General features: G+C 40.9%; 1 protein-coding gene across 1 annotated transcript in view; it reads right to left on the bottom strand.

The window, feature by feature from the left end:
• The window catches only part of Ttc29 (tetratricopeptide repeat domain 29), a 211576-nt gene that overhangs the window by 138783 nt on the left and 57351 nt on the right, over positions 1 to 15442 (bottom strand).

Genomic DNA, 15442 nt, shown 5'->3' on the forward strand with positions numbered 1-15442 from the left:
GAAACTCTTGGGGGAAAACCTTTAGAATTTTGCTGACGATGACATCCTCATCACCTGAAATCTACTTAGTTTGCTCACGTTTTGCTTTGTTCTTTTCTGTACACGTTGGTGTTTTTACACAGTTGTGAAGAATGGACGTAGCTTTCGCCTGATCCTCATCATTTTGCAAGGACTACTTCTATGCTGTACGTTTTCATAACAGCATTGTGAAAGCCTGTATATTGGTATATTACATTCCAAAACCATTTCAGTCCTGTTGAACTTAGGGACTGATTCTTCTGGGGCGCCATTTGTAAAAATAACTTATAAGCACATTTAGAAATTATTTTTATACACCACTGTCAATATGTGCAAATAGTGTTTCAAAGAATCACGATTGCTTTTGCTTTTTCTAAGTAAATAAGTATCAAATGGCTTTTCACGATTAATCAAATTACCTTTTTTTTTTTTTTTTTTTTTTTTGGTTCTTTTTTTCCGGAGCTGGGGACCGAACCCAGGGCCTTGCGCTTCCTAGGCAAGCGCTCTACCACTGAGCTAAATCCCCAACCCCTCAAATTACCTTTTAAGCTGCTGATTCTCCTGCGACCCCAATCTATTAGTTCTTGGGTTAATTGTTTGAGCTTTTCCTAAGGAGTCAAACCATCAGAACACTTTCTTGGGTGATAAACTTTTCATGTGGAATTCATGTACACTTTCTCTCTCATAGATATTGCACGCATGGTTTTCGTGTACTTTCCCCACAGGCATCTGAGACTAACTTTGCTCCTCCCATGTGGCATCCACATGATGTTGTCCCTTCACATTTCTTGTGTCTTATAAATCCCTACATCCACACTAGTTTCCCCTGCTCTGGATTACTCCATCCACAATGAGTAAACAGCCTAATTTTCACTCAAGTTTCAGGGCAGGACAGGAAACCTTGTCTTCCAGAGTAGGAAGCCATCCATGCCCCCGTGTTCCCACTGAGAAGCCTTCCAAGCTCTGTGTTTCTCAGTCTTTCTCTTCCTTTTTGCTCTCTGTCTCTGGAAGGGCTCTGTGTTCTACAGATTTTCAAAGAGCTACATTCATGAAGAACCACTTTTACATTTCTATGATTTATTGCCTCATTTCATGTGTTCAAGGGTTTTGCCTGCATGCATGTATCTTCACACCTAAGTACAGTAAGTGCACTAAGTGCAGGGGTCAAAAGAGGGCATCAGCATCTTGGAAATGGAATTATAAATGGCTGTGAACCACCATGTGGGTGCTGGGACCCAAACCTAAGTCCTCTGCAAGAGCAACAAGTGTTCCTGACATTGAGCTATCTCTCCATTTCTTGAAAAACAAAGAAACAAACAAGACTTTTGTGAAGTACCATCTGGATGGTCTGGAGGGCAGTGCGGCTTGAGGAATGAGAGGGATTCACCCTAGTGCCTGGTGGCATGGTTGACCAACCAGCAGATGAAAAAGGATTTGGAAAGTACAACAAACCATTTACATTCTTAGCTTTACCTGGGACTCACCTCTCTCAGACACTTTTATTATATTTTATTATAATTTTTATAAGCATAAATCAAGAACATTTGCACAGGGAGGTGGTGGAGGCCAAAGGAGGAACCGAGCCTGAAAGCTGAAGACTCAGGTTCCCATCCTGGTTCTGACAGCTTTAGTTGATATTTTTAAAGCTTAAAAGTGAAGGTGACCCAGAGTATGTATGTAGCACGGATGAACCCTGAGGACATCATACCACGAGAAGATGCCAGCCATGGAAGACCAGAAGCTGCAGTTCTGTGTGCAAAAGGAATCAAACCAGGCAAACCAGGAAGCAAAGAGCAGAACAGGGCTGGGGGAAGCAGGGACCCCGTGGATCAACAACCAATAGGGACAAAGCTTCACCCATGTAGGACTCAAAGTCCTAGCCACTCTATAGGACATTATGCCTATAGTTTACAAGGCCGTTTTATAAATTCATCTGCTAAGAAACTAGATCTTACATTTAGCATTAACTGCAATAAGTAAACCTACAAAAAATATTTGAAAAGAAAGTGTCAGGCTCTCATTTTCTTGGTATATGCATGTGGGAATGGTACTGCCTACCTTGTGAACAAGGGAAAGCATGGAATGTATACATACCAGCGTCTATGCCTCTGTCCTTCTGCATACTGCAGATACATCTGACTTACTCTGCTCAAATTCTAGTCTTAAATCACTTGGAGGAAGCAATGTGTGTATATTTATGTTGAGTATGACAGTAGAGAAATGAAAAGGAATAGAAAGAATTCTGAATTCGAGTCTGTAACCAGCTACTTCCACACCACGTAGGGGTGTATGATCTGCTCAGTTATTCCTTTTTGTCAGAGTGGCCTTAGAGCTAGATTGCTCTCAAGATTTGATATGTCACTAAAATTCATTCTTCTAAAGGAACTAAGGCCATTATTTCTCACCCTGGCTTTAAGCAATAGGGCATTGTTTACTACATTCATCTCATTGTTCTTTTCTAGAAAGCAGGTCTCCTGACCCTGCTAATAACCTCATGTGTGGGATGATGTCATTATGCAGGTGAAGGCAGGTACAAGATAGATCGAGGCCTGTCATTGGACAAGAAGGAAGGATGGGCAGGAGAAAAGTTTTAGAGGCAGGAGGAGACTGGAGCAAAGGGAAGAGGAAGCAGCAGAGAGAATATGGAGGCTGATGTTAAGATTCTTCTCTGTACATTTACAGGTTGTTATGAATATTCTTAAGGGATGCATGTGTACAGGGCTTTGTATGTCTAGGTGAGCAATTATATCTTATCAATTGGATCAGAGGTTATTGTGTTGTGAGTTCTTTCATGTGGCAATTTAAGTTTAAGAGAGTATGTGGTGGCTGGAGACACTAGGTTGCCATGGAATTGGGATGTGTATTTCTGGCATGGTGTCAACCTGCCTTGGGAATTAGATGGGTAGAGATTGTTGCCAGGCTCAGAGAGAGGCCATCGGCAGTGTGATATGGGATGGAGCAATGCGGGAGCAATGCTGACTGAGATGAAGATGTCTACCAGACATCTTGGGACATTGTGGTGCCAGACCTAGTGTGGGGGGTAAAAGACAGCATCGTTTTTTAAAAATTTACAACAACATTCATGTCTCCTCTTGAGCATCAGCTTTGAGAATTCCAGGTCATAAAAACTAACTGTCATAAACAATTTCTCCTTCTTTCACCCTGACTACCACCTGTTGGCTCATTTGCAAGCAACTGTCTAAGACAACATGAGACAAGAACAACATGCACAAAAGCCAGCAAGCTCCTGAGGCAGAGGCAACTGTTCCATGTGCCTCCTGCCACAAAAAGTCATGCACACAGCAAGATTGCCCTGTTCTACATGCATGTGATGTGACCAGGAAAAGATAAGATTTCTGGAATAGAAAGTGGAGCAGATTTCTGCCTCTTCATGGAAGACAGAAGCCCCAAAGCTCACATGGACATTTCAGCATCGCTCTACATCACTTCATGAGGATGGACACATCTAGGTAAGATGTAGACCCACTCTTCCTGTCTCCATCTGTGCCCAGAGTTGGGGCTTTACCATGGTCCTCGGACACAAAACCTGCCCACAGAGAGCTGGTCTGCCAGGAGCACTCTCCCTCCTAAGCACTCAGCCTACAGGTGAGACCCCACTTTCTCCTCATTGACTGTCCAAAGAAACACACATGCCAGAAACACACAGGGCACAGGAGCCACAGGGTGGCCTAGGACAGGACACTTCCGGTCCCCATCTCAACCTAGAGCAAGGGCTGTCTCACAGCTCTCAGAGCCAAAACCTTCCTACAGAGAGCTGGTCTGCCAGGAGCACTCTCACTCCAAAGATCACAGGCTCACAGGCTCACAGGCCCACAGGAGGGACAAGCTTCAGTCAGAGACAGCAAGACCAACTAACATCAGAGATAATCAAATGGCAGAGAGGCAAGCACAAGAACCTAAGCAACAGAAACCAAGACTACTTGGCATCCTCAGAACCCAGTTCTCCAGCCAAAGCAAATATTGTATATCCAAACACACCGGAAAAGCAAGATTTGGATTTAAAATAACATCTCATGATGATGATAGAGGACTTTAAGCAAAAACATAAATAACTCCCTTAAAGAAATATAGGAGAACATAGGTAAACAAGTACAAGCTCTTAAAAAGGAAACACAAAAATCCCATAAAGAGTCACAGGAAAACACAACCAAACAGGGAAAGGAATTGAACAAAACCATCAAGGACCTAGAAATGAAAATAGAAACAATAAAGAAATCACAAAGAAAGACAACCCTGGAGATAGAAAACCCAGGAAAGAGATCAGGAGTCATAGAGACAAGCATCACCAACAGACCACAAGAAATTAAAGACAGAATCTCAGGGGCAGAAGAATCCATATAAAACATTGACACAATAGTCAAAGAAAATGCAAAAAGCAAAAACCTCTTAACCCAAAACATCCAGGAAATCCAGGACACAATGAGAAGAACATACCTAAGAATAATAGGTTTAGAAGAGAACAAAGATTCCCAACTTAAAGGGCTAGTAAATATCTTCAACAAAATTATAGAAGAAAACTTTACTAACCTAAAGAAAGAAATGTCTACGAACATACAAGAAGCCTACAGAACTTTAAACAGATCGGACCAGAAAAGAAATTCCTCTTGTCACATAATAGTCAAAACCACAAATAGACAAAACAAAGAAAGAATATTAAAAGCAGTAAGGGCCAACCAGAGCTTCCAGGGACTAAGCCACTACCCAAAGACTATACATGGACTGACCCTGGGCTCCAACTGCCTAGTAGGAGCAACAGTGGAAGGGGAAGCCCTTGGTCCTGCCAAGGCTGAACCCCAGTGAATGTGATTGTTGGGGTAAGGGTGGTAATGGGGGGAGGATGGAGAGGGGAACACCCATATAGAAAGGGAGGGGGAGGGGTTAGGGGGATGTTGGCCCGGAAACCGGGAAAGGGAATAACAATTGAAATGTAAATAAGAAATACCCAAATTAATAAAGATGGAGGGAAAAAATCAAATATTTAAATAAAAACTAAAACATAATTAATGCATAACAAAAAGCAGTAAAGGGGTTTGGGATTTGGCTCAGTGGTAGAGCGCTTGCCTAGGAAGCGCAAGGTCCTGGGTTCGGTCCCCAGCCCTGGGGGGTGGGGGTGGGGAAGCAGTAAGGGAAAAAGGTCAAGCAACATATAAAGACAGACCTATCAGAATTACACCAGACTTCTCAAGAGATACTATGAAACCTAGAAGATCCTGAACAGATATCATACAGACCCTAAGAGAACACAAATGCCAGTCCAGACTGCTGTATCCAGGAAACTCTCTGTTACCATAGACGGAGAAACCAAGATATTCCATGACAAAACCAGATCTAATATCTTTCCACAAATCCAGCCCTACAAAGAATAATAGATGGAAAACTCCCACACAAGGAGGGAAACTACATCGTAGGAAAAGCAAGAAAGTTATCTTCTTGCAACAAACCCAAAACAAGATAGCCACGTAAACATAATTCCACCTCTAACAACAAAAATAACAGGAAACAATCACCATTCCTTGATATCTCTTAACATTAATGGACTCAACTCCCTACTGAAAAAGCATAGAGTAAGAGACTGGATATGTAAACAGGACCCAGCATTTTGCTGCATATAGGAAACACATCTTAGTAACAAAGGCAGACAGTACCTAAGAGTAAAAGGCTGGGAGAAATTTCCAAGCAAATGGTTCCAAGAAACAAGCTTGAGTACACATTCTAATATCAAATAAAATCAACTTTCTACCAAAAGTTATCAAAAAAGGATAAGGAAGAACACTTTATACTCATCAAAGGAAAAATGTACCAAGATGAATTCTCAATTCTGAGCACCTATTTTTCCAAATGCAAGGGCACCCATATTCATAAAAGAAACTCTACTAAAACTCAAAGCATACATTGCACTGCACACAATAATAGGAGACACACAATAATAGTAGGAGACTTCAACATTCAGCTCTCATCAACGGACAGATCATCAAAAAAGAAAATAAATGGAGATAGTGAAACTAACAGAAGTTATGAACTAAAAGGATTTAACAGACATCTATAGAATATTTCATCCTAAAACAAAAGAATATATCTTCTTCTCAGCACCTCAGTACTCTGAGGTACATTCTCAAAAATTGACCATATAATTGGTCACAAAACAGGCCTCAATAGATACAAGAAGATTAAAATATTCCTATACATCCTATCAGATCACTGCAACTAAAGCTGGTCTTCAATAACAATGAAAACATCAGAAAGCCCACATATATATGGAACCTGAACAACACTCTACTCAATGACAACTTGGTCAAGGAAGAAATAATAAAATTAAAGTCTTTTTAGAATTTAATGCAAATGAAGGCACAATATATTCACCAAACTAATGGGATACAATGAATGCAGTGCTAAGAGGAAAACTCATATCTCTGAGTGCCTCCAAAAAGAAAGTAGAGAGAGCATACACTAACAACTTGAAAACACACCTGAAAGCTCTAGAACAAGGAGAAGCAAATTCACCTAAGAGGAATAGACAGCAGGAAATAAACTCAGAGCTGAAATCAATCAAGTAGAAACAAACAGAACTGTACAGAGATCAACAAAATAAGGAGCTGGTTCTTTGGTTAAATCAATCAGATAGATAAACCCTTGGCCAGACTAACCAGAGGGCACAGAGACAATATCCAAATTAACAAAATCAGAAATGAAAAGGGAGACATAACAACAAAAACTGAGGAAATTAAAATTTATTAGATTCTACTACAAAAACCTATATAAACACAACTGGAAAATCTGAAGGAAATGGACAATTTTCTAGACAGATGCCAGGTACCAAAGTTAAATCAGGATCAGATGAACCATCCAAACAGTACCATAACCCCTAAAGAAATAGAAGCAGTCATTAAAAGTCCCCAACCAAAAAAAGCCCAGGAATAGATAGATGCATTTAGTTCAGAATTCTATCAAACCTTCAAAGAAGACCTAATACCAATATTCCACAAAAATAGAAACAGAAGGAACACTACCCAGTTCATTCTATGATGTCACAATTACACTTATACTTTTACACACAAAGACCCAACCAAAAAAGAGAACTTCAGATTAATTTCCTCATGAATATTGATACAAAAGTATTCAAAAAGATTCTCATAAACCAAATCTCAGAACACATCAAAACAATGATTTGCCATGATCAAGTAGGCTTCATTCCAGGGACACAGGGATGGTTCAATATACAGAAATCCATCAACATAATCCATTATATAAACAAACTGAAAGAAAAAAACCATGTGATCATTTCATTAGATACTAAGAAAGCATTTGACAAAATTCAACACCCCTTCAAGATAAAAGTCTTGAAAAGATCAGGAATTCAAGACCCATTCCTATACATAGTAAAAGCAATATACAGCAAAACAGTAGCCAACATCAAACTAAATGGAGAGAAACTTAAAGCTGTCCCATTAAAATCGGGGAATAGACAAGGCTGCCCACTCTCTCCCTACCTATTCAATATAGTTCTTGAAGTCCTAGATAGAGCAATTAGACAACAACAACAACAACAAAGGTCAAAGGAATATAAATTGGAAAGGAAGAAGTCATATGATATGATAGTATACGTAAGTGACCCCAAAAATTCCACCATATAATTCCTCAACCTGATAAACAACTTCAGCAAAGTGGCTGGATATAAAATTAACTCAAACAAATCAGTTGCCTTCCTCTACTCAAAGGATAAACAGGCTGAAAAGAAATTAGGGCAACGACTTCCTTCACAATAGTCACAAATAATTTAAAATATCTTTGTGTGACTCTAACCAAGCAAGTGAAAGATCTGTATGACAAGAACTTCAAGTCTCTGAAGAAAGAAATATAAGATCTCAGAGGATGGAAAGATCTCCCATGCTCATGTATTGGCAGAATTAATATTGTAAAAGTGGCCATCTTGCCAAAAGCAATCTATAGATTCAATGCAATCCCCATCAAAATTCCAACTCTGTTCTTCACGAAGTTAGAGACAGCAATTTTCGATTTCTTCTGGAAAAGCAAAAAACCCAGGATAGCAAAAACTATTCTCAACAATAAAAGAACTTCTCGGGGAATCACCATCCCTGACCTCCAGCTGTATTGTAGAGCAATAGTGATAAAAACTGTAAGGTATTGGTACAGAGACAGGCAGATAGATCAATTAAAGACCCAGAAATGAACCCACACACCTGTGGCCACTTGATCTTTGACAAAGGAGCTAAAACCATCTAATGGAAAAAGGACAACATTTTCAACAAATGATGCTGGTTCAACTGGAGGTCAGCATGTAAAAGAATGCAAATTGTCCTATTCTTATCTCCTTGTACAAAGCTCAAGTCCAAGTGGATCAAAGACCTCCACATACAAGCAGATACACCCAAACCAATAGAAGAGAAAGTGGGGGAAGAGCCACACATAGGCACAGGGGGAAAGTTCCTGAATAGAACACCAATAACTTATACTTTAAGGTCAAGAATCAATAATTGGTACCTCATAATATTGCAAAGCTTCTGTAAGGCAAAGGATACTGTGAATAGGACAAAATGGCAACCAACAGATTGGGAAAGGTCTTGACCAATCTTACATCCAATAGAGGGCTAATATCTAATATATACAAAGAACTCAAGAAGTTAGACTCCAGAGAATCAAATAACCCTATTTAAAAATGGGGTAGAGAGTTAAACAAAGAATTCTCAACTGAGGAATACCGAATGGCTGAGAAACACCTAAAGAAATGTTCAACATCCTTAATCATCAGAGAAGTACAAATCAAAACAACCCTGAGAAACCACCTCACACCAGTCAGAATGGCTAAGATCAAAAACTCAGGTGACAGCAGATGCTGGTGAGGATGGGGAGAAAGAGGAACACTCCTTCATTGCAAGCTGCTACCACCACTCTGGAAATCAGTCTGGAGGTTCCTCAGAAAATTGGGCATAGTACCACCTGAGAACACAACTATACCACTCCTGGGCATACACCTACAATATGCTCCAACACATAACAAAGACATGTGCTCCACTATGTTCATAGCAGCCTGATTTATAATAGCCAGAAGCTAGAAAGAACCCAGATGTCCTTCAACAGAGGAATGGATACAGAAAATGTGGTACATTTACCCAATGGGGTACTACTCAGCTATCAAAAACAATGACTTCATGAATTTCATAGGCAAATGGATGGAAGTAGAATGTATCATCCTGAGTGAGGTAACCCAGTCACAAAAGAACACATATGGTATGCACTCCCTGAATAGTGGATATTAATCCAGAAGCTCAGGATACCCAAGAAACAATTCATAGAATATATGAAGCTCAAGAATAAAGACCAAAATGTGGATCCTTCAATCCTTAGAAGGGAGAACAAAACAGTCACAGGAGGAAACACAGGGACAAAGAGTGGATCAGGGACTGAAATAAGGTCATCCAGAGACTGCTTCACTGGGGGATCCATCCCATGTGGTGCCACCAAACCCAGTCACTATTGCAGATGCCAAGAAGTGCTTGCTGACAGGAGCCAGATATGGGTGCCTCCTGAGTGGCTCTGCCAGAACCCCACTGATACAAATGGGGATAGTTGCAGCTAACTACTGAACTGAACACGGGGACCCCAATGGAAGAGTTAGAGAAAAGACTGAAGGAGAGGGGACAAGGGACATATATTGAAATGCAAATACATAAAATATCCTAGAAAAATAAAATTATATAAAAAATATGTAGATCCACAGTGTATCTTGGAGCACTTGAAAGCAGGGCAAAGGTTCTTAGACAGAAATGGAGTATCAGGAGACGCCATCGGAGATTGGGAGATGCTGAAGGCAAGAGCAGCAGATGCCCAAGCAGGAGAGCAAGGTCCTGCAGGCACCTTTGCCAGCTGTTGCCTTTGGCCTCTACTCTTTCTCTGAAGACTTTCTCAAACTTCAAATGCTTTCACTGAAGCTGGGGTTTTTAGGTCCGATGCTGATTTTCTCTGATACCCTACACCCTGCAGAGGCAGGGTTTCAGTGGCAGACTCACCAGAAGACAGGCACAGAAATGACCCGAGAAAGGGTGACATGATCAGCAGAGCACCAGGGCAGCTCTAATGCTGCTTCCTCTCAAGTGCTCTCTTGGCAATCAAGAGAGGCATAAAGAGGGTTGGAGAGATGGCCCTGTGATTAACAGTGCTTACTGCTCTTCTAGAAGACCCAAGTTGAGTTCCTAGAACCCATGTCAGATGATCAACAACAGCCTCCAACTCCAGCTCCACAGATCCAGAGCCCACTCTGCCCTCCATGGGTAAGCACACACATACACAACACACAATATACATCTTTTAAAGATCACTTGCAACAAATGCCAAACTGCTGTGCCTCTTCACCAATGATCCTGATCACTCTCACAGTTATATTGCTACAGAACAACGACTGTAGGCATTGATGATATTTTTATCACTTTACAAGACTTTTAAGTCTTATTTGTTATGGGTCTGGATTAGATTTTTGTCATTGTGACGAAATATCTGAGGGAATCAACTTAGGAGAAGGGAAGGGTCTTTGGCTTTTTGTTCCATTTGGTTCTTTGTTTTGGGTTCTGTGACTTGACAGAACATCAAAAAGGTATTATTGAGGTAAACTGTTTATCTTGTCGCATGGGAAGCAGAGACACAGAGGAAGAGGCCAGAATTCCCAAACAGCTTAACTTTCTCTACTAGGTTCACCTCCTAAAGGTTCCACCAGGACCCAATAGCACCCTAGGCTGGTAAACAAGCTTCCAACACTTGCTTTCCAAGAACATGTCTGTTGGGCTGAGTGCTTAACCTGTGACTGTGATTACAATGTCTTTGTCCAGTTCTGATGGGACATTGTGGTAGCCTGAATTCTATTTAGGAGGAGGTGGGGATTTGGACACAAAGACGGCCCCCTGTAGAGGGGAGATGATTGAAGACAGCTCTACAAGGGCACAGTCTACAAACCTAGGAATGCCCACAAGTATGGGAGGCTGGGAAGGGCCTGACGGAGGCCTCTCCTTAAGATATTCAAAGAACCAAACGCTGCGGTAATCTTCATTTTGGACTCTAAGCTTCTACAACCATGAGTTCACTTGATTCTGTCATTTGGGCCACCTCGTTAGCTGTACTTTGCTGTGGAAGCCCCAGAAAACCAATATAACACAGTAACAAGGACTTCTGTAAGTAACAGAAGATATTACTTCAGGGAAAAGCAATACGCCAGATATCTACTCAGGGCGTATGAAGGATGCGGGGCTCATTTTAGAAATGCCCAATGATACCACCATGTGGAGAGTGATCAATTGAATAGTATCTGAAACAACGCAAAATGACTTTAGTGTCTCATATAAATAATCCCTTCCTAGCATTTTGGCTTTTTATTTTAGTACATATTCTGTTATAAATGTAATTTTATTTTTATTCTTTAGCATTTGAAGTAAAGTTGATTATCATGGTATTCAGCTCTTAAAAAAAGGTAAAAATATAAGCATTTAATATAACCAAAGATGTCACATCAAAATTGATAGAAATTTCATTGTAATTCCTTATTTGTCATGGGATAACATTTGCCAGTTTATTAGAAAAACAGCCTTAATAACTGAAAGACATGCAAAGGATATATCAGTTTTTAGTGTGGTATTTTATTTTCTCTTTCATTTTATTAAAAATTAATAGAGATGTAAGCGTTGTTGAGAGGATTTAAAACCCTTCAGATAAACAAGATCTCAACTGGGGCGGCCTCTAGAGAAGGGTACTGAAGCAGTGATGGAAACTCACTTTGCAGGGTGTGCCCTTTCCTCTGTGTGTGTGTGTGTGTGTGTGTGTGTGTGTGTGTGTGTGTGTGTGTGATATTTATTTTTCAGTTAGAGTAAAACCAGCCAGTTGAAAACTCTGAGACACTATAAAAAAGGATAGAAGGTTTTGAGAGATAACCAGTGGAGACTGAAGAACCATCCCAGGTCCCACTCATGAGGTGGGAAAGTGCGAGGCTGAGGTACCAGAAACAGGAAGTCCACGTGTAAACTGAATGGTTTTCACATAGCAGAGAAAGACTGACTTTGAAAGGACTTGAAGAGCGGATGAGAATTTGAAACTAAAACAATTAGAGGGGCTGGTGCGATGGCTCAGCAGTGAAGGCAGTGCCTTGCCACTAAGTCTGAAGAGCAGAAATGAACCCGAGGACCCCATGTAGGGAGGGAGGACTAACTCTTCTAGGTGCCCTCTGACTGCCACACATGTGCATGGCATGTGCGTATTCACACAAGCACACAAACATGCTTTTTAATCACTGCAAACCTGAAAATTCATACCAGGAGGTTTAAATAGGTGACAGTTGAGAGATACTGAGTGAATGCCCTGGTTGTCTTCTTACACGGCCTCAAACTCAAAAGTGAGGCAGTTGACAGAAGGTTTGAGTGGAGCAGCACCTTGAGCGTCTCTCCTGACGCTCGGCTTACTTATTCGCTTTGGAAAGTAGGGAAGTTGTACATCATCACTGCATGCGCTGACATCCTTGTCTCCTGGAGTACAGTATCTGCTTAATTCATCTCCCCATTTCTATGGCTATGGAAAGGCCGCTATTACAAAAACTGTGTGCTACCTTATTTACTTATTTGGATAAAGAACACTTTTGTGAGAAGAGGAGATGGAGTTTTATATTAACTTCGTGATGCTTCTCTTATTTTTGACATTTTGGGATTGTTTTTTAAGTTTTCATTTGTGTCTATGTGTCTGTGTGTGTGTGCAGCTCTCAGGAGAGGGCACACCCTTAGCCACTCATTCATTTCTACAGTCCCACAAATTACTTTTAAAAAAAAAATAACATGCCCTTAAAGTTTTTGAGTGGTTTGCTTTTTAAAATATACGAAGTTGGGGCTGGAGACAGCTCAGTGGCTAAGAGTGTGGACTACTCTTGCAAAGGACCCGCCTGTGGTCGCCAGCAGCCATATCAACTCTAGTGCTGTGACTCCAGGCTCGGGGTGTTCATCACAGCATGCCTCTGTATTCACGGTGCAAACAAACGCAAACACAGACGTACACATTCGCACAGATTTAAACAAACTAAAAAATATAATTAGCATCATTTTCCATGTTAATTGTTTGGTAAAATTCAATGATTTTCTTTTAAGTATTTCCTTAGTTCTGGTTCCTAATTAGAGGCATTTATCACCAATTGGTAAATGTCCTTTAATTAAGCATGGTGATTCATGCCTATGCTTATTTAAAATAGGCTCTACCTTTGTTTAATGAATTTGAATTGGGCCTTTAAAAAGCAATTTTAAAAATTGCATATCAAATTTCTTAATTTTGTTTCTGTTAGAGAGACCTCGACTCCCTCTTCTAGCCCCACAGGGAAAGGGACATTTTCCTTCTCTCTTCACTTGTAGCCTGAACGACAGTGCAGATCTTGTTGGTGAAGTTTTTAACTCTTGTTTTATCCGCATTCGGTCTGTAGGTGTGACCTCTGAACTCCGTGCCAAAGTACAGGGAACGGCTTTGAACCGGACAGCCGGGGTGGGCTATCTGCAGGGGCTGGAGGTTAAGATTAATTCCTCAGATACCGGAGAGATGGGTCACCAGTTAAGAGCACTTGCTGGTCTTGTTTAGGGCCAAACACCCACATGGTGGCTCACAATCGTCTTTAACTGTGGTTCCTTCTGATGTACTTTTCCAGACCCATAGGCACCAGGCATGTACATGGTACATATACAATGGGTGTGTGTGTGGGGGGGGGTGTGAGTCTGTGGGTGTGTTTTGGAGGTTTTTCTCGTGAAAGATAAATAAATATATAGCTATATATCCTACCTGTTCTCTATCGTTCATTTTAAAATGTTTTTTGTACAGTTTCATTTTGAAATAAGATAGATTTGACATACTCTAAGGATATGTGTCAAGGATTGTATCTAATGACTTGTGTTCCTTTTGTCTGGGATATTTGGTGTATGTGTATGTGTGTATATATGTCTGTGTGTATGTATGTGGTATATGCACATGCTTGTATGGGCACAGGTGTGTATGTAGAGGTCAGAGGTTGACAGTGAGTGACTTGGCTGATCCTTCAACTAATGGACACTTTAGTTTCTGAGAGAGTCTCTCACTGAAGGTCATCAATTCAGCTGTGCTGGCTGGCCAATGCTCTCCAGGTATGCCCTGGTCTCTACCTCCCCTAGTGCTAGCATTACAAACTTGTGTGACCCAGATTTTGCATGGGTGCTGGTGCTCTGACCCCAGGTTCCCATGTTTGCCCTGCAGGCCCTTTACCCACGATCCACTCTCTCAGCCCCAGTTTAATCGATGATTTTAACACAACTGTGGCCATGGACCTTTGAAATATCCGAGTGATTCTGTTTGAGGGAGGGGGTTAGAAGGCTCCACCCATCTGAGGAACTCTTGGCAGTTGATGGTTTCTGGAGGAGGAGAGTCACTTTTCTTTGAGAGTACGGGTGCTGGTCAATTGTCCCACACCCATGCACACATGAGTAACATTAACTGAAGAGGAAGAGAAGGCTATGAAGTTGGGAGGAAGACACACTGGTGTTAATCTGGGTGAGTAAGAGAAGGGTGTGATCCAAACTGTACACATATGAAATTCTCACAGAATGAATGCAGCCATACTCAAACGATTCCGTTCGCAGGGAAAAAGCAAGCTAATGTTTACACTTCCCTTTGTATTTTATTTATTTTCTCTTTTCCATAGATACTTGTTTAAAAAGATTTAAAAATCATTTGGCACTTTGGTATGTCATCCAAGTGTAAAAGATTAAATAAGCTAGTGGGGCAATCAATGCTGCTTCCAAACGTTTGGTAAATGTGGAAAATCATAAAGAGAAAATTAAAATTATTTTATTTTACTATACTTAATTTTTATGTGTCGTCTACGAGAACCATTTAAGTTCCTTTTGGTAAATACAGTTTTACAGTTGCGTGGTTTGAAGGTTTGAGGCTAGTTCGTGTGCACGAGGCTTTCCCTAGTCGTGAATGTTTCATTTGACCTGTTTGGTTTTAGACCACAGTGCACATGGAGGGTGGGTTCCTGGAGTCTTTAACCTGCAGCTCTCTAGGCATGCCTTCCTCTGGGCGTGTGGGAAAGCCAGAACACGGTCTGTATGCTCTGCCCTTGAACACATTTCTCAGGCTTACAGCATCAGTCTCCTTTCCTTCCCACTAAACTGCCCAGTCTGCCTTTTTTGTCTTCTGGTATTTGTGATAAAACTGAGCTTGGTGTACTTTCTGCCTCAAGGCAGGCTGTGTCCTCTCTTTGCCTATAGGTAGATCTCTCTCTCTGTGAAGTATTCAGGAAAACTTCCAAGAAGTTACCAAAATGTGGATCTCTTTATTAATTTTGACTGCAGCAGGAAGGCTATTTTAATTTCAGTTTTAAGATACTTTTAGGGTCAATAAAGCT

Source organism: Rattus norvegicus, chromosome 19 (genome assembly GCF_021556685.1).
Source record: "Rattus norvegicus strain SHRSP/BbbUtx chromosome 19, alternate assembly SHRSP_T2T, whole genome shotgun sequence".
Classification (NCBI taxonomy): domain Eukaryota; kingdom Metazoa; phylum Chordata; class Mammalia; order Rodentia; family Muridae; genus Rattus; species Rattus norvegicus.